The sequence below is a fragment of the Canis lupus genome, chromosome 8, assembly GCF_048164855.1.
Source record: "Canis lupus baileyi chromosome 8, mCanLup2.hap1, whole genome shotgun sequence".
NCBI lineage: Eukaryota > Metazoa > Chordata > Mammalia > Carnivora > Canidae > Canis > Canis lupus.
In genome coordinates, this window is record NC_132845.1 from 14,305,906 (window position 1) to 14,329,755 (window position 23,850).

The following is a 23,850-nucleotide window of genomic DNA, read 5'->3' on the forward strand; positions in this document are numbered from 1 at the left end:
ATACAGATAGTTAAGGCACCAAGCTAGGATTTAAACTTAGGCAGTGTAGCTCCAAAGGCCACAATCTTAAATATGCTATTCACTCTCCAGCCCATAGCTGAGGAGAGCAAGGCTCAGGCCAGTCACATGCCTGGGAGCCCCATCCCTCACCGCCCCTGAGCGAGAATCATCAATTCAGATGGAGGAACACAGCATCCCAGGGCCATTTTCAGCAACCACAGTAATATTATTTTGGTAGGCGGTGATTTAAGTTAGATAACAAGACTGAAGTCTACTTTTCAGCGACGGAGAAAACAGTCACCATTAGGGTGACACAGCCCAAGACTCCACCATAAGCGTGTGCAGCATAGGCCAGGATGGCTTCCAGAGTCTCCAGGGGCCATCCTTACCATACTTTGAACAGAACCTTTCAGAGTCCCACTTAACACCGATTGTCTGCCCCTTCTATACTCGAGAGTGTTCAGCCTTTACTGGGGTCTTCCTGTGTGACAAGGCCCCCGCCTGCCCCACTGAGGAAGCAGCCCAGCCTACTTCAGGGAAAGTAATAATTACAAAAAGCTTCTTAACCTTTGAGCTGAAAATTGTCTACTGTTACCCTAATTGGCCCTGATTTTTCTTTGGGGAGACCTCCAGAACAACTGTGATAGCTTTTCTGCAAGGTCCTCTTCAAGTTTTGAAGATGAACAACCAATATTCCCTCCTCTTCTGCTTCCCAAATCTTTCCGTTTCTGGACTAAATAAATCAAATTCCTTCAATTGTTCCTCATATAACTTGGTTTCTGTACTTTTTACCATCCCACCTGTAACCCTTTCTGATGAGCTTTAAGATGTGGTGCACAGCTAATGTGTACATTCCAGGTCAGGCATGATCTGGCCAATGCAGCATATGGCAAAATCATTACCTCCTATGAGCTGACATGCCTTAGTGCTTTCTGGGCAGTGCTCTACCTCTTGGCTCATACTAAATTTGTGACCAGCTAAAAATCCTTGCTTATGTCTGTTTGACAAAGTATTTCTCAACCAGGTATCTTTCATCTTTTACCCATGCAGTCAATTGTTTGTTTAATGAAAAAAGGACTACATTCATCTATTGAAATCCTATCTTACTGGAGCCAGTCCATCTTGCATGCAGAGATGCAGAGACTCGTGTACCCCAATTAGAGAAGCTTAGGAAAAAAGCTGACAACCCTTTAGCCTAACATGTTAAAATGGCTTCTGTCTGCAAGCATGAACAGCACTGAAAAGGTGTCCAACTACCTGCTGCCAAATAGCAGGGACCACCAGGGACAGACGTGTTCCTGGATCTGCTGCTGCTGTGGGAGCTGTAGCTAGGGCCACTTTGCCACTCTTTGCTTTTCACGTCTCTGGTTTTTTAATCCAAAGGCAGCCAGAATAAACTTTGAGAAAACACTAGGATGCAAAATCTTTTTGTAGAATTTACAGAAATGCCTCTGACAGTCTGAAAATATTTCTTTGATGGTTTATGTGTACCTCAGGGGGCTGTTTTTAAAGCTTTGAGAATGTAGCATCTTATTTTGAATAAAGACCAATTCCTCAGAAATAATTGGGCTTTTATCTGATATAAGATCAAATGTGTAGAAAACAATTTATAACTTATAGTTTGCCTTTACTAAGCAATCAGAATATTTTGCAGTGTTATACCATACCGTTTTTGTTTCAAAACCAATTTTAAGTAGTTGAAAATTTTGATTAAAATAATAAGTTATTTAATCCCCACTCTTAGCTTTTTTTTTTTTTTTTAATAGTCCTTTCCAGGACCTCCTGGGTGGCTCAGCTGGTTAAGCATCGGCCCAGACTCCAGGGTCCTGGGATCAAGCCCCACGTCATAGTCCTGCTCAGCAGGGAGCCTGCTTTTCTCTCTGCCCCCCCCCCCAATCAGTGCTTTCTCTCTCTCTTTCGCTTTCTCTCTCAAATAAATATTTTTTTAAAATAAAATAAAGAATTCCTTTCCAGTGCAAGAAAAAAGTACCAGGAGTTGTTCTAGCATGAACGAGAAACCGCCATGGCCATAATTGTACATTCTTTAAATCCCATCTCTATTGCCTGGGTGATCCTAGTTAGAGCTTGCTTTCTTCATCAATGGAAGACATGTTCCTTCAAAATTGGAATTCACTGAGGAATAAGACCTATCTTATAACTGTGAGACGACTTGAATTTTAGTTGGTAGCTCTCCAATGGGATCTTTGAACAAAGGGAAATAAGCTATGTATGATACTTCTTGATGAAATAGGATGCTGTATTGCTACAATATTAAGTGGAGAAACAGAACCAATTATAATTCTTTTAAAGTATCCACTCTATATTATGCTGAGTGAAATAAGTCAATCGGAGAAGGACAAACATTATATGGTCTCATTCATTTGGGGAATAGAGATAATAGTGAAAGGGAATAGAGGGGAAGGGAGAAGAAATGGGTAGGAAATATCAGAAAGGGAGACAGAACATGGAAGACTCCTAACTGGGAAACGAACTAGGGGTGGTGGAAGGGGAGGTGGGCTGGGGTGGGGGTGACTGGGTGGCGGGCACTGAGGGGGGCATTTGACAGGATGAGCACTGGGTGTTATTCTGTATGTTGGCAAATTGAACACCAATAAAAAAATAAATTTATTAAAAAAAAATAAAGTATCCACTCTATAGTCAAAACTGAAGCCTCACTAAATGCCATCAAACCAAAACTAAAATAGGAAGTAATGGGAAACCATTAAAATGATCATGTTAAGACTTCTGACAATGGGCAAAATCATTATGGAAAGCAAAGTAATAGGAATGAAATCATAAGCAGAATGATTAGCCTCACTAGCTCAGATTTATTAGATAAAGTCTAGTTGGTTATCCTCACAAGGTAAGAACCTTACTACATGGTGATTATTCACAGAATCAAAAGGATAGGGAATAGGACTCATTTTATTTTATTTTTTAAAGATTTTATTTATCTATTCATGAGAAACACAGAGCGAGGCAGAGACACAGGCAGAGGGAGAAGCGGACTCCATGCAGGGAGCCCGATGTGGGAGTTGATCTTGGAACTCCAGGATCACACCCTGGGCCAAAGGCAGACGTTCAACTGCTGAGTCACCCAGGTGCCCCAGTACCCATTTAAATAACAAATTAATAATGGCAAAATAACCCAAAGCCTCTTTGGTACGGAGTTTTAAATTTACACTTTAAATTACTAATAATATTTGTGATCACTGTTATATCTTTAACAGCAACAGTATCAGTATTTTCAGCTGCCAGGCTGCTGTTTACAATGCACTTAAATATATATATTATCTCATTAAAACGCATCCAGTGGATAGTCACAGATTCAGATATAGTATCTCTCTTGCATACAGCAAATAGATATCTGAAGCTTGATCCTTGAATCGGAGCACGATTCCTTTTTTTTTTTTTTTTTTTTCATTTTTCATATATTGGTTTTTTTTTTTTTTTTTATTGGTGTTCAATTTACTAACATACAGAATAACACCCAGTGCCCGTTTCCTACCAACTTTGGTCCCCTGCGGTTGGGAGGAGGCCAAGGAATTCCCTTCCCCTCTCTCCCTGCCCTGGTGAGGCTGCTCCGCTGCCATCCCCACTTTTGGTACTACTGCTCATTTTGCCCAAGACTGTCTCTGTTGGGTTTTGTTTTCTTCCAAGAGTGTGACTTCCACGCTGCTGCTCTGGCCCTTCCCGCAGGAGAACCGCTGCCCTGCTGCTTCCACGTGCCACTTGCACCTTGTGCACAGACCTATGTCCTGGTTTTCCGTTTGTACTGTCCAGAAAAAGTCAGCATTTTTTTAATAGAAACTTGAATGGGGTTACCTCCAGCTTCAGACTGAATTCCAGAATTTCACTGTGATGTTTTTTGTTTGGAGACCAAGCTTATGTTGGTCAAACTTCTTTGGTGTTTTCAGTTCTATAAGTAAAATTGATATTTATGATGTTGATTCATGAAAAGGGGTCACAGAGCAGACTGAGCAAGAGTTCAAGCTCCGCAATCATACAGAGCTGGGTTCAAATCTCAGTTCTGCCCAATTCTAATCATTTGACCACGAGAATATTATTTAATTCTTTGAATTTTTATGTTGTATGAAACAGGTAACAATAGTCTCATTCTCACAGGATGCTATGAGAATAATGAAAAAAGGAAATGCTTATAAAAACCTTTGTGTCTGACACATATTAATTTTCATTACTATTCTTAATGGAGTATCAATTACCATATCCTATACACAGCTAAGTGTGTATTTTGTACATGTATTATGTAAGTTTTGGGTTCATAATGAAATGAATAAATGAATATTATTAGATGGTACCTCTAATATCTTATTCAATGAAATTGTAAGATATAAAATTTGCACAGCCCTTTATTTAAGAACCAAATATTTTCCTTATTAGTTTATAAAGTTCTGGAAGGTTTAATAGACCTCAAAGTTAATAGAAAGATTTCTGGCTTTAGCAAAAATTTCCTCTGACATACCTTAAAATGAAGCCAATGCAATCTTCTCTCCAGGGAGGAAAATCAAAAGTTAAGTAAGTGTTTGTAAATATTTTAAAAGGAATAAAGTAAAATCTGTCAATATTCATTTATTCATTCATTCGTACATACTATTTAATGAATATGTGTTGAGTACTACAATGTCCAAAGCTTATTCTGTATTAATCCCTTTAAATTTATTGCTGGCTGCAGAAAGGCTGCACTGGGTGGAGACCTGGATGAGGCAATGGGATTGTGGGCCAGAAAGCAGCCCATTCTAGGACTCAGCATCTGCTACCATCAAGAGGGTTGTAGCTATTCTTTCTCAGCCTTCTCGCAGGATGCCTTCATCTCCCTGACCTCTCTGCTGGAGTGTCCCAGCATTCCATCTTTGACCCCTCTTCTTCTTAATCCATATTCACTTTTTGAATAATTTCATTCAGTCCCATGACTTTAAAATTGAGCTCTGGATTTCTATCCCCCACCTGCTTCTGCTCCAATGTTCCCCATCTCAATAATCCCCTAGCCAATCACCAGACCGCTCAGGCAAAGCTTTTTTTCTCTCTCACATACCATGTCTAATCCTTTATCTTCAAACTCTCCCAAAACATTTCTCACCTCCTCCATCACCACCTTGGTCCAAATAACCATCAGCTCTCCCATGCCTGCTGTAATAGCCACCCCCCTTAAATCCTTTTGTTCTTATCCCCTCAAAAGCAGTCAGAATTAGCTTTCAAAATTGTAAATCATTTTTACTGTATTACCCAACACATTCCAAATTAAATCCAAAGTCCTCACCATGACCTCTGATGCTCTACAGTGCTAGCTTCCATCTGTCACTGACCTTCAGTTTTTCTTGCTGAGTGGCTTCTTCCCATTCTTTGCACCCCCACCTTGTTCTCCCCTCAGGGCTTTTGCAGGTGCTACTCCCTCTGCTTTGAATGCTCTTTCCCCCAAAATGCTCTTTCCCCCAAGCTTCTCAAGCCTCTTCCTGTCATTTGTTTCAAGTCTCTGCTCAGCTATTGCCTCTCCATAGATCTCCAGATCAGCCTCTCTGAAAGGCTCTTACTCACTTGAAATCACCCTACTTTGCCTTATTTTTCTTCAAAGTATTCTTCAACTCCAACATTTATTTAGTGGCTTAACTATCAGAAGAGATTTAATTTTTCTTATTCATCTCTAAATTCCTATTACTCAGAATAGTATCTGATGCATAAAAGACATTCAATAAATGTTTGTGAAATGGATAAGTGAATGTCTCTATCTCCTTCCTACCCAGAGAGAATAGTACTGTGGGAAGATTGAAGTTCCAAGTCCTTGACCTTTTTTTTTTTTTTAAGATTTTATTCATTTATTCATGAGAGACACAGAGAGAAAGAGAGAGAGGGAGAAGCAGATTCCATGCAAGAAGCGCGACGTGCAACTCGATCCTGGGACTCCAGGATCACTGCCTGGGCCAAACGTAGGTGCCAAACCTCTTAGTCACTCAGGGATCCCCAAGTCCTTGACTTTTGATAACACATACTGAGAACTTATGACCTAGGTTTAATACTAACAGGTTTAAAATATATATATTCATTATCTTGTTTAATCCTTAAACCCTACAGAGTAGGTATTCTTATTATCATTATTATTACTGCCTCCTATTTTACAGATGAGGGACCAACTCAGCAAGGTTCAATAACTTGGCCAACACAGCTATTAAGAGAAAAGTGTTGGGAAAGATAGTTGTGAGCAGTTTTGTTGACCTTTGCACAACTGCTGAAGAGTATCTTGGGCCTGGAACATTACCTTACATGGAAATAGCCATCACAGTCGTTCCTGGACTTACCTCCTTCTTTGGGACTATCTTTCCTTGTTCTGGGTTTGGTGACTCAGGGGCTCACGCTCTCTCCATTTTTCAAGATCCTTATCTTATGTATATGTATACAGGCAGGAGGATAGAGGTGAGCTATCTCTAAAATAGCTATCTCTAAAATAGCTCTAGTAAAATCTTTCAAGCTGTTCAGCCAAGGCTCCAGATAATTCCAATCTCACATTGCTAAGATTTTTCCATTCTTAAATATGTTTACTGGTACAAAGTGAGTCAGAGAACACATGGGCAATTGACTTAGATATCTGGTACTATGTGAGTGAACAAACTTTTTCCCCCCGAACACATGAGTGTACAGTATATTGTGTATGTTTATGCTATCTCTAGGAATTTGGAAGTATTGGACATAAGGAAGAAAACTCCTGTTGTTTCTGACAGCATTCAAAATTATAACCTGGAGGATCCTTTTAGATAAGTAGAATTAATCAGAGAAAAGAAGCTTGATGGTACCGTATTCATTGATGATACTGCTATTTTTTTAAAGTCGCACTGAACCTTTCAAGATGCTTATAACGCTGTCATCTCCAAATAGATTCATTGCAGCAATGTGTGTCTGTTGTAATGATGCCCAAGGAATGTTCTGATTCTGGTGAAGAGGTTCTTTATATTTTTGCCCTTGGAAAGTAGTTGACATGGATATTTTGTTTCAGGATATTCCATTTTTCTTCCTGAAATATGCATCATTATATAAGGTTAGTTTAAAACTCATCCAATTGGGATGCCTGGGTGGCTGAGTGGTTGAGTGTCTGCCTTCAACTCAGGGCATGATCCCAGGGTCTGCGATTGTCTCACATCAGGCTCCTTGCAGGGAGCCTGCTTCTCCCTCTGCCTATGTCTCTGCTTTTCTGTCTCTCATGAATAAGTAAAATCTTAAAAAAAAAAAAAAACCTCATCCAATTGTCTGTAATAGTGAGCAATGAACACAAGAATGACAATGATGATTCCCAATATGGTATGGTACAAATGAAACTGCAGAAGATTCCAGGACTTGATAAAATGTTTAAGATATTACCTCATCTGGAGTAGTCATCCTTATTTCAGACAAACTAGATTTTAAACTAGATTTTAAAGAACTATAATAAGTGATGAAGAAGGGCACCATATCATAATAAAGGAGTCTATCCAACAAGATGATCTAATAATTGTAAATATTTATGTCCCCAACTTGGGAGCAGCCAAATATAAAAATCAATTGATAACAAACTAAAGAAATTTTTAAATAAAAATACAATAATAGTAGGGGACTTTAACATCCCACTCACAGCAATGGACAGATATTCTAAGCAGAAGATCAACAAGGAAACAATGGCTTTGATTTATACACTGGACCAGATGCACTTCACAGATATATTCAGAGCATTTCATCTTAAAGCAAGAGAATAAATATATTCCTTTTGAGTATACATGGAACATTCTCCAGAAGAAATCACATACTGGGTTACAAATCAGCCCTCAACCAGTACAAAAAGATTGAGGTCATATACCATGCATATTTTCAGACCACAACACTATGAAACTGGAGGTCAACCACAAGGAAAAATTTAGAAAGAGCACAAATATATGGAGGTTAAAGAATCCTACCAAAGAATGAATGGGTTAACCAGGAAATTAATGAAGAAATTAAAAAACTACATGGAAGTGAGAACAAATAATCAAGTCAAGAAATGGGCAGAAGACTTGAACAGAGATTTCTCCAAAGAGGACATATAAATGGCCAACAAATACATGAAAAAAAGCTCACATTACTTGGAATCAAGGAAATACAAATCAAAACTACAATGAGATTCCACCTCACTCCAGTCAGAATGGCTAAAATTAACAAGTCAGGAAACAACAAATGTTGACAAGGATGAGGAGAAAGAGGAACCCTCTTAGACTGCTGGTGGGAAGCTGGTGCAGCCACTCTGGAAAACAGTATGGTGGTTCCTCAAGAAGTTAAAAATAGAGCTACCCTATGACCCAGCAATTGCACTACTAGGTATTTACCCCAAAGATACAAACATAGTGATCTGAAGGGGGCACTTGCACCCCAATATTTATAGCAGCAGTGTCTATAATAGCCAAACTATGGAAAGAGCCCAGATGTCTAATGGCAGATGAATGGATAAAGAAGATGTGTGTATATATATATATACATACATACCACACACACACACACACATACATGAATACTACTCAGCTATCAAAAAAAGAAATCTTGCCATTTGCAATGACATGGATGGAACTAGAGGGTATCATGCTAAGCAAAATATGTCAATCAGAGAAAGATAATTATATGATTTCACTCATCTGTGGAATTTAAGAAATAAAATAGAGGAGCATAAAGGAAGGGAAGCAATAATAAAACAAGACATAATCAGAGAGGGAGATAAACCATAAGAGACTCTCAATCATAAGAAACAAACTGAAGGTTGCTAGAGGAGAAAGGGGTGGGGGATGGGGTAACAGAGTGATGGGCATTAAGCAGGGCAAGTGATGTAATGAGCACTGGGTATTATACACAACTGATGAATCACTGACCTCTACCTTTGAAACTAATAATACATTTACGTTAATTAATTGAATTCAAATTTTTAAAAATACGTGGAAGCAAAATAAAATGGAAACATTACAGCACAAAACGTTTGAGATGCAGCAAAGGTGGTCCTAAGAGGGAAGTATACAGGCCTACCTCAAAAAAACAAGAAAAATCTCAAGTACACAACCTAAACTTAGACCTAAAGGAGCTGGAAAAAGAGAAGCCTAAAAAGCCTAAAACCAGCAGAAGAAAGAAAATAATACAGATCAGAGCAGAAATCAATGATATAGAAATTAAAATTAAAAGTTTAAAATAAAAAAAAAAAACAGTAGAACAGATCAACAAAACTGGGAATGCAGGTTCTTTGAAAGAATTAACAAAATTGATAAACCCCTAGCCTGACTTATCAAAAAGAAAAGGACCCAAATAAATAAGATCATGAATGAAAGAGGAGAAATCACAACCACCACAGAAATACAAACAATTATAAGAAAATATTATGAGCAATTATGAGCCAACAGTTTGGGCAATCTGGAAGACATGGATAAATTCCTAGAAACATATAAACTACCAAAACTGAAACAGGAAGAAATAGAAGATTTGAACAGACCCATAGCCAGCAAAGAAGTTGAATAAATCTCCCAACAAGTAAGAGTCCAGAGCCAGATGGCTTCCTAGGGGAATTCTACAAAACATTTAAAGAAGAATTAATACCTATTCTTCTGAAACCATTCCAAAAAAACAGAAATGTAAGGAAAACTTCCAACTCCATTGTATGAGGCCAGCATTACCTTGATTCCAAAACCAAAGATGCCACTATAAAGGAAAATTATAGATCAATATCCCTGATGAACATGGATGCAAAAGTTCTCAACAGGATACTAGCTAATAGAATCCCACAGTACATTAAAGGATTATTCACCATGATCAAGTGGAATTGATTCCTGGCCTGTAGGGGTGGTTCAACATCTAGAAATCAATCAATATGATACACCACATTAGTAAGAGAAAGCATAAGAACCATATGATCCTCTCAATAGATGCAGAAAAAAGTGACGAAATACAGCACCTTTTCTTGATAAAAACCCTCAAAGAAGTAGGGATAGAAGGAATATACCTTAACATCATAAAGGCAATCTATAAAAGACTCACAGCTAGTATCATCGTCAATGGGGAAACACTAATAGTTTTTCCCCTACGGCCAGGAACACAACAGGGATGTCCATTCTCACTTCTCTTGTTCAACACAGTACTGGAAGTCCCAGCCTCAGCAATCAGACAAAAAAAAAAGAAATAAAAGACATCCAAATTGGCAAAAAAGAATTCAAACTTTTGCTTTTTGCAAATGACATGATACTCTCTGTAGAAAATCCAAAAGATCCCCACCAAAAAATTGCTGGAACTGATACATGAATTCAGCAAAGTCACAGGACATAAAATGGATGTACAGAAATCTGTTGCATTTCTATATACCAATATTGAAACAGCAGAAATAAAAAATTGATCCCATTTATAATTGCACCAAAACCCATAAGATATCTAACCAAAGAGATAAAAGATCTATATACTCTGTCTGATAACTATAGAACACTAATGAAAGAAATTGAAGAAGTCACAAATATATGAAAAAACAGTATATGCTCATGGATTGGAAGAACAAATATTGTTAAAATGTCTAGGATACCCAAAGCAATCTATATATTCAATGCAATATAGCATTTTTCACAGAGCTAGAACAATTCTAAAATTTATACAGAACTAGAAAGATCTTGAATAGCCAAAGTAACATTGAAAAAGAAAATCAAAGCTAGAGCATCACAATTCCACACCTCAAGCTCTATTACAAAGCTACAATTGTCAAGACAGCATAGTATTGGCACAAAAACAAACATAGATCAATGAAACAGAATAGAGAACTCAGAAGTAGAACCACAACTCTATGGTCAACTAGTCTTTGACAAAGCAGGAAAGAATATTCAATGGAAAAGAGAGTTTCTTTAATAAATGATGTTGGGAAAATTGGACAGCAAAATGCAGAAGAATGAAACTGGACCACTTTCTTACACCATACATAAAAATCAACTCAAAATGGATGAAAGATCTAAATGTGAGACAGAAAACGATCAAAATTCTAGAGGAGAACACATGCAGCAACCTCTTCGATGTCAGCTATAGCAACTTTTTGCTAGATATGTCTCTGGAAGCAAGGGAAATTAACAAACAAAAAAGGTGGACTATTGGGATTTCATCAAGGTAAAAAGCATCTGCACAGCAAATGAAACAACCAACAAAACTAAAAGGCAACCTATGGAATGGGAGAAGATATTTGCAAATGACATATGGGATAAAGGGCTAGTAGCCAAAAATCTATAGGAACTTATCAAACTCAACACCCAAAAAATAAATAATCCAGTTAAGAAATGGGCAGGAGGCATGAACAGACATTTCTCCAAAGAAGACGTACAAAGGCAAAAAGACACGTGAAAAAAATGTTCATCACCCATCGTCAGAGAAATACAAATCTAGACCACAATGAAATACCACCTCATACCTGTCACAATGACTAAAATTAACACTACAGTAAACAACAGATGTTGGTGAGGATGTGGAGAAAGGGGAACCATTTCACACTGTTGGTAGGAATGCAAACTGGTGTAGCCACTCTGGAAAACAGTGTGGGGTTCCTCAAAAAGTTAAAAATATAGCTACCCTATGATTCAGCAGTTGCATTACTAGGTATTTATTCAAAGGATACAAAAATACTGATGTGAGGGGGAACATGCATTCCAATGTTTATAGCAGCAATGTCCACAATAGCCAAATTATGGAAAGAGCCCAGATGCCCACTGACTGATGAATGGATAAAGAAGATGTGGTATATATATATATATACACACACACACACACAATGGAACATCACTCAGCCATCAAAAAGAATGAAATCTTGCCATTTGCAATGATGTGGATGGAGCTAAACTGTATTACACTAAGCAAAATAAGTCAGAGAAAGAAAGACAAATACCATATGATTTCACTCATGTAGAATTTAAGAAACAAAATAGATCAACATAGGGAAAGAGAAGGAAAAAGAAAATAAGATGAAAACAGAGATGGAGGTAAACCATAAGAGACTCTTAACCATAGGAAACAAACTGAGAAAAAAAAAAAAAAAGGAAACAAACTGAGGGTTGCTAGAGGGGGAGGGGGTAGGGTAACTGGGTGATGGACATTAAGGAGGGTCGGTGATGTAATGAGCACTGGGTGTTCACTGATGAATCACTAAATTCTACCCCTGAAACTAATACTACAGTATATCTTAACTAACTTGAATTTAAATAAAATTTTGGATAAATACATCCATACATAAAGGATATTACCTCATAATAAAAGCAAGTTCCCTTAAAATAGCACTTCAATTTGTAGTCGTCACTCTGGGTGGCTAGGTAAAGCTATTTACGTTATCCTGGTCAATTATGTAATTGCTACCGTTATGTATTCTGGGAAAATTAACTCATCACTCTTTGCTTCCACCCCTACCGACTTCAAAAAATTGTCATGAAGATAAATAGACAAAATGCATGAAGATGGGAGCTTTAAACTGGCGTCCTTTGGAAGTACATGAGTGAACTGCATGTAAGATTAGTGTATGTATGTGCACAGAGCATTTCTCTGGCTAGAATCTTTTTTATCAAATTCTTTTAAAGGAATCTATAACCCCAAAGTGGTTAAGAAGCACTTATAGTCAATCAAAAAGAAAAAAGATTTCATTAGAGCTATTTTAGAGACAACCTCCCCCAACCTCCTTCCCCTGCCAAAGACAAACACATACACAAGGATCTTGAAAAAAATAGCCCCTGAAATTACAAGTGTTCTTGTAACACCAAGAAAGTCACTACCCTGCACAATAACGAAATTGTTGATGGCAGCACCAGAAGCCCTCAGACTGAATCACGCTCAACTTTGGCTACTCCAAAGAATACCCAGATAATATCATCTTTTTAGCTATTACTGTATCTTCGCCTCCACCTGCTCCTCATAATCATTTCTTGACACTCACACCGACCCTCTTGATTTCTAACTCAAGGTGGTAGGAAACAACAGATTCAATGACTGAGCAGGTTGTTATTTCTCAAGTATACATGAGGCTCTTCCAGTTTCCAGGCACTGTGTTAGCCATGGATGCAACGGTACACCAGGTCAGTCCTTCCGTCATGAAGCCTGGGCTAACAAGGGCCAGAAAGGAAGCCAGTACGTTGCAGTCTGGGGGTACCACGGGAGAAGTACAGCAGGCTGGGCACACACAAGACAAACACCTAATTCGGTCTTGATGGTCCATGAAGGAAAAGAATACTAATAAACATCTCTTAAGCAGCACTCACGGTGTACCAGACACCCTTCCAAGTGTTTTATAACACCGTTTAACTTACTTGAGGATTCCAATAATCCGAGCTGAAGAGCTAGTTTGCAAAGTTATAAGACAGGTCCCTAGAACATTCCAGGCAGGAAGAAGAGCAGATATAAAGCCCCAGAGGTAGGGGAGTGTGGAAGAGAAAGAGACACGAAGGTACACCTGAGGCAGCTCACGCCAGCCCACCAGATCCAACTGTTAAGTACTCAGAAATTTTGCAAGCCAGTCATGTTGGTAGCTCAACACCGGCCACAGCAGCAGTATTTTATAAAGCAGCAGTATTTTGTGGCAAATATCACAAATCAACCAGAATTGATTTTTTGTTGGTTTGGTTTGGTTTTGGTTTTTGCGAGGCAGTTTATCAGCACACCACTACCCCGAGGTGCGGGAAATGATGACTCAACTGTGAGGGTCATTAATCACTCTGATGCAAAAAGTAGAACAGCCTTCTCTAAAATTCGACTCTTACCTCTTGGAGAGCAACCAGATGAGGTTTGTGAAAGACACGTGAAAACATCTCATACCTTGAGTCCATTTTTTTTTTTAATTTTTATGATAGTCACAGAGAGAGAGAGAGAGAGAGGCAGAGACACAGGCAGAGGGAGAAGCAGGCTCCATGCACCGGGAGCCCGACGTGGGATTCGATCCTGGGTCTCCAGGACCGCACCCTGGGCCAAAGGCAGGCGCTAAACCGCTGCGCCACCCAGGGATCCCCCCTTGAGTCCATTTTATGTTGAGTTGGGGACATGCCCAACCTGAAATTCTTTGTATGCATGTCTATCTTGGCATTGATCCCATAGACGAAGTTACTCGTTTTTTTTTTTTGTTTGTTTTTTTTATGCAGCTCATAGCCATTTTGTTGACAGATACTGTTAACAGTGGTGTGCCAGCGTAAACTTAAAGGGAGAAAAAAGATGGTATGTTAGAATATCATATAAAAATAATTTAACATTTTCCTGGCATTTTGACCTAATTTAAACTGAACTAGATCTTACATTGTATCTGAAATATATATATCATCCTCCATCTCAGTAGTTAAGCTAAGGAGGTAGATTTAGGCTCATTTTACAAATGATTTCATTTAATTATTCATCCATTCAACAAACACTCATTAAGTGCTTACTATGAGTTAGGTGTTCAGTAAACAACAGGTGTTGGTTTGGGTGAACAACAGCAAAAAAAAAAAAAAAAGGCCTAACTTCAGGTTGGCTTCAGTTTTCCTGCAGTGAAAGTCACAGAAATGGAAACTCAGTCTGAATTTTGAGGTTTGGAAATGAAGTTCAGAGAAAGCAGCACCTCTTCAACCTAAAGAACATGTGTTAAGTGCCTGTAAGAAGCAGGGTCCCAGGTTAGAACTGTCAGAACCCTCATCCTTTGCCTCCTGGACTATCATTATTGCTTAATACACTGTTACCTTCTGATAAAAGAGTGGAAGCCTAACATACAAAATCAATTTAAAAAAAAAAAGCAGGACTTTTAGAAGTGGGAGTGCTTGAATTTTTTCAAAATTCAACCAAGGCTCCTGGGAAGAACATCTCAGACTGTAGAGGACACAGTTTGAAAACCACTGAGCAGCTCAGTATGCTGTTGATTCAGGAGAGTAGGCATTGGGTTCCATGGCCCCTGGGGTGCTGATCTGGGGAAGGTGCTAGGGAGATCTAGTCCTGGGACGCACCCGAGTGTAGACTGGGAGGCCATTCATGTCTTCAGAACCTTCCCTTGGCAAGGGCTGACATCCTTGGTCTTGCTTATAATCAGTCACCCAGTTGTGCTTGTGGTCTTCCTGGCTGGCCTACTAGAAATGCCTACTACAAACAGTCTGTGAAAAACAACCTGATTATCTGATCATCTTCACCTGGTGGCTGGGAAGAATGTCACCTGATCATCTCCACCTGTCATCTGACCACTTCTGCCTTGAAGCTGAGAGGAGTGACACCTGACCATCTCCATCTTTCATCGGATCATCTTCGGCTGGCAACTGAGAGGAATGTCAGCCAGCCCAGGGAAATGGCGTTCACACCCACCTCTGTAGTTCATAGGTTGTTTTCTTGATGGTCTCGTGCAGCATGGAGAATCCTCAGCACATGATAATGTTTGATGTATTTTCAGTGGCATAAATTTGTCCAACTTTCCCACTGTTATGCTCCAATTTAACAGGGACCGAGTGATGGAATGCCATTATTGCATCACCTTTGCTGATGGTATGAAGGGGCCTTTGGGCCAGTGGCCGTTGTATTCATCAGTTTGGAAACCAGATTAAGTCTGAAAACAAGATTGTGGGAAATGTCTAAGACATTTTTCAGAGCAAAACAAATGAAAGAAAATATAAAGAACATCCCTAGTATTTATCAAATGTTTTCGTTCATTCCAGCAGTCTATTTATTCCTTCTATCCTATAAATTTTTGGCAAGTATCCACCTGGTACTAGGCCTTATAATGTGCTAAACTTTGGGATAACTTTCAAAGAGTTGGTAATATTTCCATGATGTCATACCTGAAGACATTCCAGGACATTTTTGGCTTTCATTTATTATTGTTTCTCCCCGATTCCCTTCCACACCCTTTCTGAAAAACTGCAAGTCTTCAAGAAAACTATTAGGCCCCGGCAGCAGCTTAAACGCCCTTGGGACAATCCCCAGTGGTCCCAATGGTCATGAATGTAATTTTGAGCCAACCTTCTATACTGGACTAGAAGCAGGCAGATCTAGCGGGTAAGTAGAGCAGGATTTTATCATTTGCAGGCAGAAATCTGTCTAGGTTCTTCCCAGATGAGAAAAAGAGAACTGAGAAAGCCAATTTCAAATTGAGTTGGCAGGAGCCAGACAATATTCTGGCCATTTTTCATCGACTTCTAAATTCTTTGCACGTGAGAGAACTAGACCAGAAAGATCAACACTTGGATTTCACTGGATTGCCTCCAGTATAAAATAACACGACCAATTTTTCTCTTCTAATCTGGAGAGGGTCACCAGAGTTGGAGGGGAGGAAAACACCTCCAACTGTCCTCTCCTACCCCTCCTCCAGCTCCATCCCACTAGGTTTCTGGGGCTCCCTCCCAGAATGCAGCATAGGCTCCTCTCTACCTGCATGGTTAGGGGTGAGTCTCCTCCTGGTGGGAGCTCTCTGAGGGATCCAGGGAGGAGGGTCTTAGGAGTTAAGATCACAGGTATTCTGCTTTGTGTCCTCTCACCAAATAAAGTAAATGAAGCAGAATTGTGTGTAAAAGGAGAAATTTCTGGGAGCACCTGGGTGGCTCAGTTGGTTAAGCATCAGACTCTTGATTTGGGCTCAGTCATGATCTCCATGCTGAACATGGAGCCTGCTGAAGATTCTCTCTCTCCCTGTGCACACTTGCTCTTGCTCTCTCTCTCTCTCTCTCTCTCTCTCCAAAGGTAATGGTGGAAGAATTGCTGGTGTTCTCCTTGACTAGAAAAATAGAAACATTATTTTTGCTTCTGGGGAACAACATGAACAGCTGAGAAACTCTGAGCTGGCGTGTGGATTTTTGCAGCACCACAGCAGGAAGAAAGTGGAGGAGAAATATTTGAAAGGGGAAAACTTACTAAGAAATGGGCCTCTCTGATTTCCGTAACTGCCTAGCTCTTCTGATTCATTGACATTATGAGGCAAATGGCACTTTACCTGAGTCAGAAATTTATTTTGGAGACATTTCAGAATATCTGAATGGTCCAGAAGAAGGGGAAAAGCTCAAAACAGAAATGTGAGGTCTCTGACTATAAGCAACATTTAGAAAATAGCCTCTTCCGGTAAGAAGCCAATCCCTGTTATATAGTCAAGAGCTTGAACTGGATTCGATGAAGATTTCTGTGTTTTATCTACAACACTTGAGTGAAGACCTTTCAGAGCAGTCTTTGCTTCTGCTCCCAGACTCCCACAGGACCCATTTTTACTTCAAGTCTTTAAAAAATTCAAAATGTAGAAACAAATGATGGCCAATTCATGGACACTTCATTACAGTAGTTAATGCAAAGGTGATATATAATAAATCCCGTTTCTAAGGAACTGAGCTCTACACAGACCAGGAGAGTAGCAGACGTAATGTCTCCATGGAATTATACTTTACATAAGTCTCAATTTTGTTCTAATTTCATCAGTTCAGACAAATTGGATCATGTTGGCTAACTCAGGGACAAGAAAATGTTCCCATCACATTCAGATTTCCTGTTTGCAGTTGGAAGGTTAATAAAGGCCTAGAGGCTTAAAAATTCAATTCTGTTGAGGCATTTTCTACATTTATTAACTATTTTTACCATAGCTTTTTATGTGGGTTCTCTTAGGACATGCTGGTGGGAGTAGTGGTGAAGCTATTAAACCAAACAACACCAAAAAACAGGTTACCATTTCGTTGTTTAGGCAGGTGCAGATGTGACTGGGTGGGGTGGCGTGGGGTGGGGGCAAGACCTCAGGGTGAAGAAATGATGACCATTTACGGAGCAGTTTTTGGTTAAAAAGGAAGTTGTCAATATTCAATACATGAAATCTAAAAAAGGACAAATAAAGAAAAAAGCAGAAACAGATCCATAGTACACAGAACAAACTGAAAGGGAGAGGGTAGGGAGGTGGGTGTGATGGGTGAAGGGGAGCGGGGGTTCGGGGTAGACCCTTCCAGTTTCAGAATGAAGCAGTCTCGGGGATGAGAGGCACGGGGCAGGGAAGAGAAGACAGTGGATGGTATCGTAGTGGCGTCCTATGGGGACAGGGGAGCTGCCGTGTGCGGCGAGCATGGCACGTTGTATACACTGGTGCCATCACTATGTTGTACACCTGAAACTCACGTAACCTTGTGTGTCAACTACACTCAAATACAAAATAAATACATTTTTCAAAATTATCAATAATAACAGCTGAAAGAGGCAGCTAGATAGTGGGATTCTGGGAGCTTCTGGGAGCTTGGATGTGTTTGAAGGTTTGCTTTATGCCCAACAGGAAGGGGTGGGGAGAGAGGCTGAAGGTGTCAGGAAGCGGGCGCCAGAGGAGACAGTGAGAGGCGCTGGAGGGCAGGAAGCTTTGGGCCTGGAGAAGAGGGATCACCTCTTCCTTTGTGAGCAGGAGAAAGGAGCAGGAAGGGGAGGGAGGCCGGGGCTGGGCTCCGTGCTCAGCATGGTCCAGACCACCCACAACTCACCTGGATGCAAGTCCTCACATGCCTTCCCTTCTGAATCGTGTGCCCTTAGCTCCTACTTGCGCCACACAGATCTCACTGTGGGTCTCCTGAAAACGCTTCCATTGCTCTGGGACTGTCGTCATAGAACCTAAACCCTGAGCTGGCGTGTGAAGCCCACCCTACTTGTCACCATTCCTGCTCCCCTCTCCCGCTCCCCGTGCTCACTGCGTGGTCCCTGGCCGGCAACAGGAGGACCCCCCCCCCCCCCCCCCCCCCCCCGGGACTTGTTAAAAATGCAAAAGCTCAGGGGGGCACCTGGTGGCTCAGCTGGTTAAGCACGTGCCTCTGGTTTCAGCTCAGGTTGTGATCTCAGGGAGGTGAGATGGAGCCCCCTGTAGGGCTCTGCACTGGGGGGGAGGGGGGAGTCGGCTTGAGATTCTCTCCCCCCCCCCCACTCATGCTCTCTCTCTGTCTCTCTAAAATAACTAAATAAATCTCTAAAAAAATATGCAGCTGCTTAGGCCCTACCCTGAATTTAATGAATCTGAAAGGCTGGTGAAGATGCCCAGCAATGTGCGTTTCACCAAGGCTTCCAGGGGGTTCTGATGCATGCTCAAGTGTGAGAACCAGCGGCCTAGTCTGACTGAACCACTGGCGGCTCCCAGACCACACAGCGCTGGCCGCCTGCACGCCTTTCCACCTGCCCCTCGCCCAGGGCCCCCCGACTCCTGTTTCAGACCACCTCCTCTGTGAACCACTTCCCGACCACTGTCTCCCCCCACCCAGAGGGACCGCCCCCTCCCCGTGCTTCCACAAAACCGTGAGCACGTCCATCACTCAGCTTTGCTGCAGCTCGTGGTTTATGCATCTGCCTCCCCCAAAGCCATCAAGCTCCCTGGGGTGGCGAGTGTGTTTGTCCTGGCACAGTCCTGGGGCTCAGGAGATATTTGCTGAGTTGAACTGTTACTGAAGGGGCGTCTGGGTGGCTCAGTGGTTGAGCATCTGCCTTCGGCTCAGGTTGTGATCCTGGGGTCCTGGGATCCAGTCCTGCATGGGGCTCCCTGCAGGGAGCCTGCTTCTCCCTCTGCCTGGGTCTCTGCTTCTCTCTGTCTCTCATGAATAAATACATTAACAATCTTTAAAAAAAAATGAAATGTTCCTGAAAAGCAACGTTTGGAGGGGAGTAGGGGGGAAGGAGAGAAGAGGGAAGAAGCATGCAGGAGAGAGACAACCACCAAATGGTAGGAGCTGCTGTTTGCTGAGCTCCATCTGTGGGCCGGGTGCTGTGCTAAGTGCTTGGCCGAAAGGGTGTCATTGAATCCTCCGACACACTGCAGGTGCCACTGAGCCACTCAGCGGAGCCGGAAACTAAGGCCCAGCGAGGTTCACACACTGCCCGGCGGGAGTCTGCACTGTCACATGCGGTCTGGGGGACCAGGTGGCTTGCTATGGAGCCGTGGTCAATGCTCAGTAGCTCAGCAACTGTTTGCTCCGCGCCTGCTCTGCGGCCCCCGGGGAGACAAGGGGGGCGCCGAGGGGGGCACAGGCTCCCGGCTGCCCAGGAGGTGGGCCCGAGGGGCTCGCGCTGGCGCAGAGGGCTGCTGGGGGGGGGGCGGCCAAGGACGGGGACCCAGGAGGATGCACTAGCTCGGGCCGCGGTGGCCGCGGATCTGGATCTTGAGAGACGGGCTCCCGGGGGGCGAAGGGAGGCGGCGGGAGGGCGCCGTGGCCGGGCTGCAGGCCCCCGGAGAGCGAGGGATGGGGGAGCCACGGTTGCCCGGCTTCCTGCGTGTGTAGACAAGCATGGGGTCACCTCCAGGACCTGCCACCTGCCGGCAGCTTCTGGTCCCTCGGCTCAGGCTCAGACTCAGGCTCAGGCTCAGGCGGGAGAGACCGAGAGAGAGTCCAGGGCCCGGCTCCACCGAGGGGGGCGGGCTGCGGAGCCTGCTGCAGGCACCCCGCTGTCCTCTCCCTGGAGCCCCCCCTCCCCCTGCTCTCCTCTCCCAGGAGCCCCCCTCACCCTCCCTCGCTCTCCTCCTCTCCCAGGAGCCCCCTTCCCCCCCTCCTCCTCTCCCAGGAGCCCCCTCCCCTCTCCTCCTTTCCCAGGACTCCCCCTCCTCCTCTCCCAGGACCCCCCCCCCCGCTCTCCTCCTCTCCCAGGACCCCCCTCCTCCTCTCCCACTCTCCTCCACTCCCAGGACCCCCCCTCCTCCTCTCCCAGGACCCCCCCTCCTCCTCTCCCAGGACCCCCCCCCCCCCGCTCTCCTCCTCTCCCAGGACCCCCCTCCTCCTCTCCCAGGAGCCCCCCCCCGCTCTCCTCCTCTCCCAGGACCCCCCCCCCCGCTCTCCTCCTCTCCCAGGGGCCCCCCTCCTCCCCCCACCGCGGAAGCCCCCACACCTTTGGTCCCGGCTGCGGGGCGTAAAGGGGGACAAGAGAAAAGGCGTGAGGCTCCGGTCCTAGACTCCTCCGCAGACATCCTTGGAGACTCTCGGGACCCTCTGGCCACATTCCAGCGCCCAGCACCTGCGGCCCGCGGGGAAGACGTAGCCTGGCCGCAGCCGGGCCTCAGTCAGGAGGAGGAACTCACAGGTGCAGCGCGCAGGTACCAGGTACGGGGGCTCCCGCGGACCGGTGGAGCCTGTCCCAGGGGCGGGCTGCGAAGGGGAAGGCCTCGGCCCGCCGTGTGGACGTTGTGCTAGCGGCAGTGGGAACCAGGTTCGCGAGAGACAGGTGGAGACCGACGCTCATCTCCCTGGCGGCGGTGCGGAAGGTTCTGGTGCGGAGCTGCTGTGGCCCGACCGGGTGGGGGTAGTTCCCCCGTGGGTAGGAGGCCGCGAGGGCCTGGAGGCTGCGGACGAGAACGGAGAGCAAGACGTGGGGGATGGGTCCCGGCGACAACTAGGGAACGGGGGTGAAGGAGGGGGATGGGTTGAGGATGACACCATGGCTTTCAGCCTGGGCGGGGTGATGAATGACAACGTGGCTAACCAAAGTATAAAGAAAGGGGCACAGAGGGGGGAGGAGGCTGCTGTCAGCGGCGGGGGGAGTTGATCAGTTTGATCCGGGGTATGCGGAGTTCAAGGCGCCTGTTGGGTGGAAGATGTGCAGCAAGTGGACAAGAGTACAGCTCTGGGAGGAAGTCAGGCATAAAAGGAATCAGGAGTGGGGGGGGGGGTCTGCATGACAGCTGCAGACAATTTGGGACGGCTTGCCCGAAAAAGAATGAGGGAACAGGGCCGGGGATGAAGGCTGGGGAGTGCCAGAGCTGTGTGAATTCTCTGCCAAGTCCATTCTGATGGAAGGTTCTTTGGAAATTGAAGCTCAAGAAGTCTCAGGTTGCATCCTTTTCCCAGACATTCAGGAACTGGGTCAAACTCTTCATTTCAAGACAAGGTAAAGCCACTTAAAAAGCTCTTGCTTTCCCTGGCTGAAGTACTTTAACACCAGCTAATGGTACGTTTGGGGGAAAAGTCATATTTACGGCTGAGGTTTCCATTACTACTCTGTAATTCAGCAGAGCCTGTGCCCAGCAAACCTCCTGGCTCCTTCACCGTCCAGGGAGCTGGCCTGTCATTATGCCGCCCGGCCCGGGCTGGGCAGTGCCAGCGGCCGCCACAGATGTGGTAAGGGATGGTAGGTCAGGGGAGCCCTCTCCTACAAAGGGCTTTCAACTTTGGGATGATTTAGTGCCTTTTTAGACTGCTTTCAAGAAATAAGATGTTGATTGTTGGTCCTAGGATCTGATTCAATCCTAGAAAAGGTTTAAGAAAATCGTAAATAGCATCCTTTTCATTTTAATTGATTTTTAAAAAACATTTTGTTTATTTATTTGAGAGAGAGCATGAGTGAGGGAGGAGGGGCGGGGGGAGGGAGAAGCAGACTCCCCACTGAGCTTGGAGCCTACACAGGAGCTGGATCCCAGGACACGGAGATCATGACCTGAGCCAACCTCAGACACTGAACAGATTGACCCACTCAGGCGCCCCTTAATTGATTCTTATTGTCCCTGCCCTTCTCTGCTTCTACCCCTTGCCTCCTTCTCTTCCTCCCGACCCCGGACATCTGCTGCCCCTGCCCCCTTTCTCATTTTAAGCAATTGGCTAGTATAACCCACTTTCAAAGCACTGCTTTCTTGAAATACAATGATTATAACTGGAAAATATTTTAGGTCAAAGAATATGATATCAAAATGCCCAAATCTTTGGGTGGTCACTAGCAAAGTACCTTCAACTGATGAGAATCCAAGTAGAAAGACCTTCAATTATCTAGAAAGCACTAAAAGTCCAAACTCAACAGAAACAACAAAAGCAATCTAAAATTAAAATAAATGGTGGTTCAAAACCACGACGAGATACCGCCTCACACCAGTCAGAATGGCTAAAATTAACAAGTCAGGAAACAACAGCTGTTGGCGAGGATGCAGAGAAAGGGGAGCCCTCTCACACCGCTGGTGGGAATGCAAGCTACTACAGCCACTCTGGAAAACTGTGCAGGTTCCTCATAAAGTTAAAAATAGAGCTGCCCTACGACCCAGAAATTGCACTACTAGGTATTTACCCCAAAGATACAAACATAGTGATCTGAAGGGGCACCTGCACCCCAATGTTTATAGCAACAATGTCCACAATAGCCAAACTATGGAAAGAGCCCAGATGTTCACCAGTTAAACGGATAAAGAAGATGTGATATAGATAGATAGATGATAGATAGATAGATACACACACAATGGAATATTACTCAGCCATCAAAAAAGAAATCTTGCCATTTGCAACAATGTGGATGGAACTAGAGGGTATCATGCTAAGTGAAATATGGCAATCAGAGAAAGACAATTATATGATTTCACTCATGTATGGAATTTAAGAAACAAAACAGGATCATAGAGGAAAGGAGGAGAAAATAAAATGAAATCAGAGAGGGAGACAAAGCATAAGAGACTCTTAATCATAGGAAACAAACTGAGGGAGGCTGGAGGGGAGGAGGTGGGGGAAGGGGTAACTGGGGGATGGACATTAAAGAGGGTCCTGGGTATTATATAAGATTGATGAATCACTGACCTCCACCTCTGAAACTAATAATACACTATATGTTAGTTGAGTTTAAATAAAATTAAATTAAAAAAATAAAAATAAATGGTATACTTGTTTTAGTTGGAAAATTTGGGTACAGGATTAGTGTAGGATCCAAGGATTAATATAAATTAGGAATTAGTATAAATTCAGCCAAATGTCTACATTTCTCACTTCAGTGTGCTTGGCGGTGTTGACTAATATTTAACACGATGGCCTAAAAATAGTGTAACAAAAGCGCCTATCAAATAAAGACTCATGTATAGTCCTCATGCTCTAGTAGCCAAGACATGAAAACAGGCAAAATGCAAGCTGCTGACATTTTCACTTTGGAAACATGAAAAATTAAAGATGATATGGTAAAATGTTTTATAGA

At 43.2% G+C, this 23,850-nt stretch overlaps 1 long non-coding RNA gene across 2 annotated transcripts; it reads right to left on the reverse strand.

The window, feature by feature from the left end:
- Positions 1-7,484: 7,484 nt before the first annotated feature.
- LOC140637852 (uncharacterized) lies at positions 7,485-18,633 on the reverse strand. 2 transcript variants are annotated; one of them, XR_012034930.1, is made up of 2 exons: positions 17,639-18,633; positions 7,485-15,541 (listed from the first exon to the last, which is right to left on the reverse strand). It is a non-coding gene; the product is annotated as an uncharacterized lncRNA (long non-coding RNA). The 2 variants fall into 2 exon arrangements; XR_012034931.1 differs by having other exon boundaries at positions 16,525-18,633.
- Between the last annotated feature and the right edge of the window lie 5,217 nt (positions 18,634-23,850).